This window comes from Eschrichtius robustus, chromosome 11 (assembly GCF_028021215.1).
Source record: "Eschrichtius robustus isolate mEscRob2 chromosome 11, mEscRob2.pri, whole genome shotgun sequence".
NCBI lineage: Eukaryota > Metazoa > Chordata > Mammalia > Artiodactyla > Eschrichtiidae > Eschrichtius > Eschrichtius robustus.
In genome coordinates, this window is record NC_090834.1 from 12,960,677 (window position 1) to 12,971,944 (window position 11,268).

The following is an 11,268-nucleotide window of genomic DNA, read 5'->3' on the forward strand; positions in this document are numbered from 1 at the left end:
AAAAATAATAAATAAAAATAAAGGAATTCCTTTAAAAAAAAACAAACATATTTCTCCAAGGAATTGCACATGGCCAATAAGCACGTGAAAAGATGCTCAACACCGTTAGTCGTCAGGGAAACACAAATCAAAACCGCAATGAGATGCTACTTCATGTCCAGTAGGTTGGTGATAATCGAGAAGACACATAATAGCAAGTGCTGTCAGGGATGTGGAGAAATTAGAACCTCATACACTGCTGGTAAGAGTGTGAAATGGTGCAGCCACTTTGGAAACCAGTCTGGCAGTTCCTCAAATGGTTAAACATAGTTACCGTATAACCCAGCACTTCCACTCTTAGGTATATACTCAAGAGAACAGAAAACATACATCCACACAAAACCTTGTATGCCAACGTTTATAGCAGCTTTCTTCATTGTAGCCAAAAGGTAGAAACAAGCCAGTTGTTCACCAAGTGATGAATGGGTGACCAAAATGTGTGTATCCACACAATATCATCCAGCCGTGAAAGGAATGGAGTCCTGACACATGCTACCACGTGGATGAACATCGAAAACCTTAGGTGGAAGAAGTCAGTCCCAAAAGTCCACCTAGTATGCAATTCTGTGCCTACAAAAGTCCAGAATAAGCAAATCTGTGGGGACAGAAAGTAGGTTAATGGTTGCTTAGGGACTTGAGTGGGGCTGGGGGGATGGAGGGGTGATGGCTGAAAGGTACGGGGTTTCTTTTTGAGATGATGAAAATGTTCTAAAGTGAACTGTGGTGGTGCTCGCACACATTTGTGAATAAACTAAAAACCATTCAATTGTAGACTTTAAATAGGTGAATTATAGGGTATTTGGGTTGTATCTCAATAAAGCTGTTCAAAAAAGAGAAAAAAATCCATAGAAAAAAACTGAGGCTGAGGGGCGAGGTATGGGTGGAGACAGAGGCTGGGGAGTTGCTAATGGAGGGCTTGGTGGTGGGGGGATGACCTTACTCAGGAAGCATTTCCCAAGGGATGGATGATGGACCCTGGGGGAATGCCTTCATGGAGGAAGAGGTGTCACTCAGGCAGGTGAACCCCTGGGAGGTGTCGGGGCAGGCAGAGGGCTGAACCGGTGACCTCTGGCAGCCCTCAAACCCTCCAGCAGGAGAGGGCGGGTCGGTGTTCGGTAGGGGGATCTGGGGTTCTGATGAGGTGCCTGCAGCTCCAAGGAGCAGTGGCCCTGCCCACCCATCTACCTCCAGCTGGAGGTCATCACACCACTGATGTGACCTTGCGCAGAGGGACAGAACTTGACCCAGTCCATGTCCCCATGACTGGAGCACAAATGATGGGAGCTTGAGTTTGGAGGCAGAGGACCTCTCTGACCTCAGGCTCCTTATCAGTAGTCTGGGGTGGTCATTTCCCCCTCCTTGGGTTGCCCTGCATGAAATTAGATGCTGTGTTGAAAGCACCTGGTAGGAGTTCCAGTGATGGGTGAAAACTGATCTCAGCTGGTCTTGGCATCAACCCTGTGAGTAGATGGGGCAGCTATTACATGAGGTATCACAGAGGCCACGTGTCTTGGTGACTCGTCGAAGGGCACATTGCCGAGAGGGAGGACAGAACTGGACCCTGCCTCTGGGATGCCTTGCACCTGACAACGCAGCAGGGCTGACACCTCACAAAGCACTGTGGGCAAATACTCTCATTTAACCTTCAGGACAAGCTTCTGTGCAAGTAGGAAGGGTATCACTAGCCCCGTCTTACAGGTGAGAAAACTGAGAGTCAGGGATGTGTCTCCAAACATTATTCAGAGCACCCGGACTCCTGCTGGCTTTAGAGCACTCACACCCATGATCCTGGAGGCTTCTAGACTCTAAGATGCAGCAGATGAAAGGCCTTGCAATGAAGGTGGTGCCGTGGGGAGGTGCTGAGGATGGAAGTGAGGTGGGTCTGTGCTAGGCCGAGTGTGGGTGGCTCTGGCAGCCCCTTCCGTGGACCCGTCCGCCTCTCCCGGTTCCGGCGAGAGGGAGGAGGCAGGAGGCTTCTGTGCACAGGGAAAGTGGCTGCATGTTCAACGGGAATCACACAAGCGCTCTTGATAAACAGCAGGTAGCCCCGCTTCCGCTAGCTAACAGGATTAATCTAAACGCACACAGACGCAGCTGGGCAAAATCAAAACACAGACCCCAAGCTAAATTACACCACTTAGTGGCGGGGCCCTCAGAGCCTCCGAACGTGTCACCTGACTTGCTCACCTGCTGCAGGAAGAGGCCACGTGTGATGCTCATGTGCGGCACAGGGGTCAGGGGGACCCTGGAGGAGGGCCAGGGGCCGGGGCACTCGGGCAGGGCCGTCTCCGAGGGTCCATAGCCTCAGGAGGGTGGTACATCCTGGAAGGCTGGGGCAGCTGCCAGGCCTGAAGAAAATGGAGAGGCCAGGATGCTCCTGTGACCAGCATCCCACCTGCTGGTCCTGCCTGATGAGAGTCCTGCCTCCCAGGGAACCTGACCCCAGGATGTCCACACAGAGAGTGTCAGGTAGCTCTGCCCAGTGGTCTGGCATCCTAGGCTTTATTCTGGCCTCCACAGTGAGGGAAGGGAGAGGGAGGGGGAACTCTTAACCCTGGTAACCACATTCAATCCCCACTATGGCTATTATAACCCCACTTTACAGATAAGGAAACTGAGGCAGAGTTAGGTTTCAGATCTGTTGGGATCCAGAGCCCACGCTCTCGCACTGCCCCAAGCTTCCTCCCCAGTCGTAGCTTTGATGAGGAACAAATGTATCCGGGGTCTGCCTTGGGCTCAGGTGGGCTCCAAGCCCAAGGTCAGGGCAGAAGCTGCTTAACTCCCCAGGGTCTAGAGCCCTGTTTCCTTCGCTTTAGCTTAGGACACCTTGGTAATGTCCTCTGGCTGTGGGCGTCTAAGCCCCAAAAGCTGCACAGGGAGGGGACTCTAGGGGAAAATGAGAAAGGCCGTGAAAATGACTTTCTGGGCCCCTCACCCTGGGAGAGAACTGGGGGGTCATTATGTCCATCTCTTGGCCAATGAGTGGCAGGCAAACCAGCAGGGCAAACCCCCCTTCCCTTAAACCTTAGGAATGATAAATCCATTGCTCAAGTCAATTGAGCATGTACTCTCTGCTAGGAGCTTTGCTAAGCCCTTTGAATCCATTCTCTCTCCTAATGCTCCCAATAACCCTAGGGGCTGGGTATTATCTTCATTATAACAAGGAAGTGGCACAGACCCCAACGTCCTGTAATATCTCTCCTTCCCAGGATTCGGTCACCTTAACCGGGTTCTCCCGTGTGACCCACAGAAAGGGCAAGGTTGGGGTGCAGTTCCTGCTCCCCCCAGCTACCTGGTTCCATGGCCCCGGGCAGCCCGGGGCTTCTTTTTTTTTTTTTTCTTCAACATCTTCATTGGAGTATAATTGCTTTACAATGGTGTGTTAGTTTCTGCTTTATAACAAAGTGAATCAGTTATACATATACATATGTTCCCATATCTCTTCCCTCTTGCATCTCCCTCCCTCCCGCCCTCCCTATCCCACCCTTCTAGGTGGTCACAAAGCACAGAGCTGATCTCTCTGTGCTATGCGGTTGCTTCCCACTAGCTATCTATTTTACGTTTGGTAGTGTATATATGTCCATGCCACTCTCTCTCTTTGTCACAACTTACCCTTCCCCCTCCCCATACCGGGGCTTCTTTGAACTGGGAATTCCTGGCTTGTAAAACAAGGAGAAGCCCTCCACCCTACCTGCATTCCTACCTTATTGTGGGAATCACAGGAGAGAAATACACCCTGGCTTTCATGCTGGGAGGCGCTACATAAACGTTAGTTATTGTTCCACACCCCAGAGCAGGCCTGTCCCAGAGCTCTGCATGAGGTTGTTTTTTTTAAATTAATACTGTTAGGAATGAGAATTACTACTACTAAGCCCGTTGCTTGTCCACGTACCTCTGCGTGGGGACCTCGATGTCCGCAGGACACAGTCTCTGCCCAGGGTCTAAGGAGGGGACCGTGCTCCCCATTCTGCAGTGGGGTAAACGGAGGCCCCTGGCAAGAACAAAGGGCGGCCCCAGGCCTCCAGGGGAATGGAGATTTCACTTAGGATCTGGGATTTCCAGTCTTCTCCCTCCCGCTGGGAGGGCTCCCAGGCCTCTCCGAAAGTGATTTATGGCAGCAATGTGCACAGCCAGTGCTGTGTCAGCGCCTCCCTCCCCTCCTACCTCCCGCTCTGGTCTCTCCCCAGCCCCCATTTCAGCTTCTCACCTGTTTCTCCCAATGCTGCTGCTCACCTCTCACTGGTTCTCCCCTCCCAGAGTGAGTTGCCCCAGGCTGAGCTGGGCCTACTTTCAACTCCTTTCTGGGCTGAGCCATCCCTAGCTGCTGAGAGATCTGAGGGGGGTAAAGTGCTAATGAGGAGCTCCCCCTGCCCTGCCCCACCCCTCCCGTGGTCCCGGGAGAGCTGCCCTGAGGCCCTTGGTGGAAAAGGAGGGGAGGGGGCCTGGAGGCTTCGGTTCCTGTCACCTGTTCAGTGGCAGGACCAGCTCTGAGCCTCAGTCTGTGGGACTCCCGGGCTTATGTTTTCCCCATCTCCAGGGCTGAAAAAGCCTGGACACTGGGACTGGGGGCAGAGCTGCCCCCTCAGGGCCATGCAGACCCCTGTGCGGAGGTCCTGGTGCTTCGCCACCAGCTGCAAGGCACCAGCTGCGGCTGCCGCAATGCAGATTCTAGATTCTGCGGGGAAGGAAAATCCAGGGGGAGTGAGCTTCTAGACTGAGGAGTCAGGAGATGGAGGCTAGATGCAGACACTGAATCCTTCTTCCCATGTTCCTATCAGAGCTAGTGAAGCAGGAGACCAAGGGCTTCTGGGAAGGCAAACAGGGCCCACGAGGGGGTACTGCCCAGAAAAACATCCAGATCATTAAATAGTTAAAAACAATAGAAAATTTATGAAAACCCGGAATTTAGTGTATTGTGAACTCATTTTCTAACATGGAGAAAATGGAAACTCAGAGAGGTTCTTTAACTTGCCCAAGGTCACACAGCTAATGGATTCAGAAAATACAGCTCTAGGCTGGTGGGCTCTCTGTCTTGTGCACAGAAGCTAGGGTGTGGGCCAAGCTCTGGCCAGTCCCTGGCTACACTCTCCCTGCTGCCCTTGCCCCTTCCAGCATCCCCAACTTCAGGAGGCCTGCTCTGCTCTCAGCTTCTGAGCTGGGTCAAATTCAGAGTGACCCCACTAAAGGCCTCCCTGGGGTTTAGGACTACACACTGCTTCTCCCTCCACGTCCAGGGCCTGGGTGGGCCTGCGGAGGCTGGGGAGGGCCCGGCCTTGCTATCATAACTCTCACTTCTGGGACCCAGAGGGTCAAGTAGGCATTTTGGAGACAGTGATTGGTAGAGAAGGAACTTGGGGAACAAAAACAGGATGCTGAGGACTTAAGGGGGTAAAGGGGGCTGTCCTCCCAGGCACAGCTGGGATCTTTGGGGCTAGCTCCTGCCTCTCAACCCCTCCCTTGGCCCCTAGCTCATTTCTGGGACAATGAAACGCTAGCGCATTGGGCCAGCGGGCCAGACACTCTACCTGATTCCCTTTGGCCTGATCCCCACATGCTGACTTCATGACGAGCCCAACCAAAGAGGCTGGCCCTGGCACATCTTCCATCCTGTGGACAAACCTGTTATTTACGTTGATTGGTGCATGATTAACAGCTAATTTGTTAATCAACCACAGCCTATGTAACTTAGGTGCGGCTGTCTCTCCATGGAAATCTACCAAGGTCCCATCCTGAGAGGCTAGCCTGGCAGCTGGGGGAGAAGGTGGTGGCAATGGGGGTGTGGGCTTGAGGGTCCCTCCCATCCACAGCCTCTATCGACCCTCCCTGCCCTTGTATGAAACTTCTTCTGGCTCTCTGGGGTTTCCACCATCCTCCCCTCACCCCGTACCAGACACCCAAGGCCACCCTCACTCAAGGCCATCAGCTGCCAGGTGCCTTGGGCAAATCACCTCACCCCTCTGAGCCTCAGTTTCCCCATTTTTGGTCTCCCAGTTGAGAAGATGGGTGATTTCTGTGAAAGCACCATACAGTCAGTAGGGTGCCAGAGCTGGCTGGTATCGACTCACAAGAGTCAGTTGTTAAATTTTCAGTGATTTTGGCGAGCTGGTTGATAAACATGTCCATTATTAAAAATTAAACTATATAAACTTACAATTAAATAAGTTACATTAAACACAAAGGTAATAAATACTCAAAACTCATTACTTCCTAATTACTTTACTATCATCTGTGCTCTTGAGGTTATTTACGTCGATTGTATCTGTATGTTGGAAATGCTGTGTAATGACTCACTGCTAAGCATCTCTTTCCAACTCCACATTCAATGACATCACCTTTGTAGCTTGAAATTAGCCAGATTAGGGGTATTCGCAACATGGAAATTGGCAAATGCCGTAAGTCAGGACTTCATTTATTGTTTTGTTATTTGTTTAGACCGAAAAACAGTGATGGAGAAAATCTTAATGATGCAGATTAAACCTAAAAGTATGTGGTGTGTGTAGCTATTTACATTGTAAATAGCACAAAAAAATTGAGGAAATATTCTTGCAGTAATTGAAAACTATTATCTGATGCAGCAAAGAAGTCACATCATTGACGAAGGAGGTTCCCACAAATGTCTTTGTCGTTTCACTTTCTTTTTACCCATTAATGTAAATGCAAATATTAACCAACACTCATGTGAGAACTACACTCGTTTGTCAATTGCAGCCATAGGTTGGCTACGGATAGAAGAGTTCTGCAAAAATCAGCAGAAGCATTCTGTGAAAACCAATTGGATATGTGGAATTTACAATAAAGAGTGTTGTATATTTTATTATTTTTGTAAAATATATGCAATGCCCCCTTTATATCAGTAAAATCACAAACACCCATATTCACACACTTTTCTTTTTTCCTGGAGAGCCAGTTGTTAAACCTTTACCAGCACACCACTGACTGTACTTATGGGAGAGACCCTCATCCCCTTCCTCTTTGCCCCTCAATCTGGCTCTAGGACTTGTATGGTGTCATCAGCCTTTAATGGCTGCACCAGATGTGGAGGAAGGGGCTAGAACTTGGCTGTCTCATCCTTCTCCACAGCCCCCTCCAAAGAAAGTGGATTCCTAGTTGTGCCCCAGGAGAGAAGATGTCATTGGGACACATCGCTGGGCAGAGAGTGGAAGGACCCAAGACCCTGGAACTTGCTTGCTCTGCTTTGGGGGGTGTCTCCACCTGTTGGCTGACTCCATCCAGAATCAGATCTCTGACACTACCTTGGGAGGGGCCACCATCATCTTTGTCTGGATTTTGACAAGAGCCTCCTAACTGGTCTCCCCATTTCTATCCTTGCCCCCTTTACAGTCTGTTCTCAACAGACAGCCAGAGGGATCTTGTTAAAAAACAAAATCAGATCATGTCCTCCTCTACCAGAAGCCCTGCCGTGGCTTCCCTTCAAATCTCTACAACAGCCCTGCATGACCCAGCCTCCTGCTACCTCATCCCTGTCTCCTGCCTCTCTGCCCTTCTTTACTCTCTCTCCGAGTCAGCCGAGCTAGCCTCTTTGTGGTCCCTTGTGCTCACCGGGCACCTCGCCTTGTAGGGACTTCGCACTGGCTGTTTCCTGTTTGGAATGCTCTTCCTTCAAACATCTCCTTGGCTTGCTCCTTCACCTCCTTCAGATCCACTCCAATCTCACCTCCCCATCAAGGCCGTCCTTGATTCAACACTCTCGCTCCCACTCCAATGCACCTGATCCCCCTCCCCTTGATCAATTTTTAATTTTTTCATAGTGTTTCCCACCTTGTAATATACTAATTTCCTGATTACATCTGCAATGGAAACTGAGTGTCACGAGGGCAGGGATCTTTGCTTCATTCACTGATATACTCAAACTCCCAAAACAGTGCCTGCCACAAGGCAGGGGTAAGTAAATATTTTTGAAGAAATTCTTTGTGGGAGGAAGGGCAGCTTCTCAAAGGAGTCTGTGCAAGAGCAGACAACCCTTCCTTTCTCGATTGATGTGGGGATGGGAGGCCTCCTGCCTCAGTCCAGCCCAGCTTTCCAGCTCATCTCCTCAATCAGAGCCTGTCTGAAAGCAGTCAGGATTCTCCAGAGAAACAGAACCAAAAGATATATGCATAGCTATAGCTATAGAGATATAGAAGGAGAGTTATTATAAGTAATTGGCTCATGTGATTATGGAGGCTGACAAGTCCCAAGGCCTGCAGTCGTCAAGCTGGGGACCCAGGGGAGCTGGTGGTGCAGTTCCAGTCTGAAAGCCAGCAGGCTTAAGACCTAGGAAGAGCTGATGTTTCCATTCAAGTTCAGAGGCAGGAAAAAACAAATGTCCCAGTTCAACAGCCATGCAGCAGGGGTTCCCTCTTACTCAGCTTTTTTGTTCTATTCAGATTAGATGAGGCCCACCCACACCCGGGAGGGCAATCTGCTTTATTCAGTCTGAAGGTTCAGATGTTCATCTCATCCAGAAACATCCTCACAGACACACCCAGAATAATGTTCGGCCAAATATCTGGGCACTCCATGGCCCAGTCAAGTTGACCCATAAAATTAACCATCACAGGCCCTTCATCTCACAGGGCAGAAGGAGAACAGGCTGCAGCAGACTGAGTAACACACAACCTTCTACCAGCTGGGCAACGCTGCAATTAACATGGCCTGTTAGTACCACCTTTCTCTTCTCCTGCTCTCCAGGGACCTAGAACCTGGGTAATGAGGAGAGGAAAGGAGGCTTAGAACAACATTTGTGGCCTTGGCCTAGCCTCTGTTTTCTCATCTGTAATATGGGCTTATACTGTATTACGCATCTCACAGCTGTAAGGCTCAAATGAGAAAATGCTTTGTCAAATATAAAACCTTGTGCAAGCCCAAGGTATTTGTCTTGCAAACTCACTCCTACTCATCTCTGACAAGTCCCTATCCCTGTCAAGGGAAAGGTTAAGCCTGCCTTCTTTTTTATTCAGTTTCTCGTGTCCTAAGAGGGAAGTGCATGGGACAAGGCATAAGTAGGGCCAGGGTCTTTGAAAATAGCAGCAGTAACAGCACATGTATTTGAGAGGCTAAGTTGAGAATTGGTGCTTTCTCCATCCTGTGGCAGGAGAGAATCATCAGACTGTTGGTTTTCTCCACTCCTGTGCCATTGCCCGTTGGGAAGGGCTGCAGTTCTGAATGTGGCTGATGAGACGTGTTATCAGAGGAGCTTTCTGTCTGGGAGCCGTGGAGGAACAGGTCTGTCCTGGGTGAGTTGTGTGCAGGCGAGCCTGGCAGCAAGGGGATGAATGGGAGATCTGAGCTCCTATCTGCCCAAAGAATGTCTCCTCTTATTGGTGTTTCCCCACCACCATTAGCACATCCCTTTCCCTTGGTCCTGTACGGTTGGGAATCAGAAATGAGAAGGCACTTTCCTTTGCCTAGATCTCCATTCTGGCTCCTCCATCCAGTCACTGGCAGAGCCAAAGTTCAGGTAGAAACTTGTCTGGCTGGATTGCCAAGATTGCCGCGGCCACCCACTGCCTGGCTCTGACAGCTGTTTGGCAAGAAGGAGCATGGATGCCAGTGCTGTGGTAATGGGTGCCGAGTGGCACAGGGCATTCCCAGCACAGGGGCCTATCAGGGAGACATGTGACTGATGGGAAACTCTCATTGGGATGGGATAAAGTAAATATCCAGGAGACAGGAAGGCAGGCAGTCTTTGCTCTCCTGTCCCCTGCTGACAGCAGAGAACATGGGCATACCTCACCTTTGCCCTCTGGGAGTGCCATGCCCCGATGCCCATCATTGGGTACTCTCTATGTTTGGGGCTTCAGGTCAGGGGGCGGATATGGAGCTGATTGGTTTCATGACACAGTTACGGTGGAGCTGATTCATTCATTCATTCAACCATTCACTTATTCAATATTTATTGAGAGCCTTTTCTCTGCCTGTATGCTGGCAGTGTTTTATTTTTTGGTTTTATTTATTTATTTTAAAAAATATTTATTTTCTTTATTTTTTTGGCTGCGTCAGGTCTTACTTCTGGCACGCGGGATCTTTCGTTGCAGCGCGGGTTCTTTGTTGCGGCGTGCGGGCTCCTCTCTGGTTGGGGTGTGCGGGTTTTCTCTCTCTAGTTATGGTGCACAGGCTCCAGAGCGCGTGGGCTCTGCAGTTTGCGGCACGTGGGCTCTTTCGGTGAGGCATGAGAGTTCAGTAGTTGTGGTGCGCGGCCTTAGTTGCCCCAAGGCTTGTGGGATCTTAATTCCCCGACCAGGGATCAAACCCTCATCCCCTGCATTGGAAGGCAGATTCTTTACCACTGGACCACCAGGGAAGTCTTTGGCACTGTTTTAGATGTGAGAATCGAGGTCCCTTGTGTCATGGAGCTTACAATCTAGTTGGAGAGGCAAGGGCATACATGTGAACAAGTGTAAAGAGGAAAACTGGATAGATCTGGGTCTGAGCCTTGGACGTGTCATTTACTAGCTGTGTGACCTTGGGCAAGTTACTTAACTGTGTTGAACTGCAGTTTTCTCATCTTTAGAGTCAAGATGATGATAATACTGATTTCATAGGGCTGTGAAGATGACTTGAAAGCAAGTATATGAAGCACACAATGGAGAACTGACTCATGGTAGATGTACCCATGTATGCATTATTGTTATTGTTATTGTGAATATTACACATTTAGAAATAGAAGCAGGAAACCTTTCTTTCAGCAAAGTGACACCCTGGAAGAGGTGATTCCAAAGCTGTGTCTGTACTGCGTCACAACATTTAGTTGGTAAAAGATCAATTCAGCCAACTCCTTGAGTGTTTGGTCAACAAAGGCTCTAACAACTGACATTTATTTTTTTCATTGGTGGGATCAGGTGGTTGTTTGAATTGAAGGAACCAATTGGTTGTTCTAATTGGATGAACTAATTCATTGTTCAGGCATCCTGGTGACCCAGTCTAAGAATGGTTGTGATTTTGTCCAAGGCCCTGGGTGCTTTCTCTTTCACAAGTGAACTTTTGGCCTGATTTTGTCTTCATTTTATAACTGTTAAAAACATGTGAAGACACATATACACACACACAGAAGCCAAGCCAGCTCATGATTATCCCTGCTGAGCTGGGACCAAGAGAACCCGAACTTTATATTTTGCCAACAGCTTTTACCTCTTCTCAGCCAGTTCTTTTCCACAGCAGATGCCAAAGAGCCAAATGGCGTAGTCTGAGCTTGGTCCCTTTCCTGCCAGTCTTTGGGCAAGGCTCTGG